The following is a 1,917-nucleotide window of genomic DNA, read 5'->3' as shown; positions in this document are numbered from 1 at the left end:
GGAGCTGACCAGAATCTGGTCCGCCGGACTGACCTTGGTCAGCTTCTCTAGTCCGCCGTTCTGTCCGTTTTCGGAGAAATTCTGAGTTTGGTCCGGTGCTGACCAGATTTGGTCAGCTCCGGACCAACTCAGTCTGTTTCTCCTGCTCCGAGCTGACCTGGAATCGGAGCGCAAACCAACTGGGCTTGGTCCGGGGCTGACCAAACTTGGTCAGCTCCGGACCAACTCAGTCCGTTTCCTTGGTTAGTCTGCCAGTCTTCATCTCGGACCTGTGTTGTTCTCGCTTGGTCCGCCGGACCAACTTTTGGTCCGGGGCTGACCAGCGAGAACTTTGGTCCTCCTGACCAAACACGCGGTACGGAATCTGATCTGTCTGCTGGTCCGACTGACCAACTCTTGGTCCGGCTGACCGCGGACAGATCAGATTCGGAACAGATTTTTCAGGCTTCGAAAATCAGGGTTTTATCCCGGTTTCGACGCACCGTTAACCCGTCCCAGACTCCGTACCATCCATGCATCATTCAAAAATCACAAATATCATTAAACATGCATAGATTCAATAATTACATGCAATTTAATGATTAAATCATGCAATCATACAACAAGCACGACGATATACAGAGAACCAGGCTTTGATACCACTGTTGGGGTTATCTACGGGTTCCTAGCATGCGATCATATCGATCTAGGGTTTGGTTTACTAGGTTTCATGCATCGGAAGAAAGATCTAAACCTAGTCAAACGTCACACGCAACCAAACTCGCAAAACCCGAAAGATCGTGTATATCACCGAGGGAATCGTTATTTACCTCGTTCTCGATGAGACTTGAAGTTTATTTCGATCCGGGGCCTGTTCTAAATCACCTAGGACTGAAGTTACAGTCCCTCTACACGTATCCACACCGACGGGAAGGATTCCAAACGATTTGGAACGAATCTGCTAGGATTAGTGAAGAAAAGGGTAACTCAAGAGACGAGATCCAATCCGGGACAATAGAAATCGAAGAGACAAGGTTCTCTAGGGTTCTAGGATGTTTCTCTGAGTTTTAGGTCGGCCTTAATTAAGTTTAGACGAAATCCCAAACTTAAATAAGATTAGAAAACCCTAAAATCGAATTATGGAAATTTTCGAGATCCCGGTCCGCCGGACCAGGAGCTTGGTCCGGCGGACCAGGCTTACTCAGCTGCCTTCGGACCGTCTGACCTGGAGCCTTGGTCCGGCTGACCAAGATTGGTCAGCTCCGGACCAAGTCTCCTGGTCTCCTTTCGGCCCGCCTGTTCGCTCCTCGGTCCGTCTGATTCCAGCGCCTGGTCCGGGGCTGACCAACTCTTGGTCAGCCAGACTTGTGAGGCAGGGTGGGAAATCGTGGTTCCCACAGCTTGAATATGGTTTACCTTAGGTTAAGTCGTCAGGTTTGACTTGGGACTTAATGGTACAGATGAGACGAGTATGCAATGATATTCGATATCATAGTCTCATAAAAGGATCTAAGAGTCACATTGGATGTGAACGACATTAGATGTCTACCTAAATAGCATAAAGATGGGTGTAACAGTCCATTCTTATGCAAAATATGGATCTTAGTCCCATATAGAAAATTATAATAGGGTTATTTTTCTGTATGGGAATATAGCTCATTTTTCATCTATGTTGTCATTGTTTGATGATGGACTAGCTGATAGTAGATCATAGATATGTAGACACTGATTGATGATGAGCTAGCTGATAGTTGATCATTAATAGAATCTGTATTTGTTTTGTATGTTCTGTTTGTCTTTTTTGTAGGACATGGCGTCAACCGGTAGCGTACCGAGTTTGACAATGCGATCTATCCTTGAGAAGGATAAGCTGACCGGGACGAACTTCTTAGACTGGTATCGGAACTTGAGAATTGTTCTCAAGCACGATAAGAAGTC

Source organism: Tarenaya hassleriana, unplaced genomic scaffold (assembly GCF_000463585.1).
Source record: "Tarenaya hassleriana unplaced genomic scaffold, ASM46358v1 Cleome625, whole genome shotgun sequence".
Taxonomy (NCBI): domain Eukaryota; kingdom Viridiplantae; phylum Streptophyta; class Magnoliopsida; order Brassicales; family Cleomaceae; genus Tarenaya; species Tarenaya hassleriana.
The sequence above is the reverse complement of the archived record's forward strand: the minus strand, read 5'-3'. Positions refer to the sequence as shown.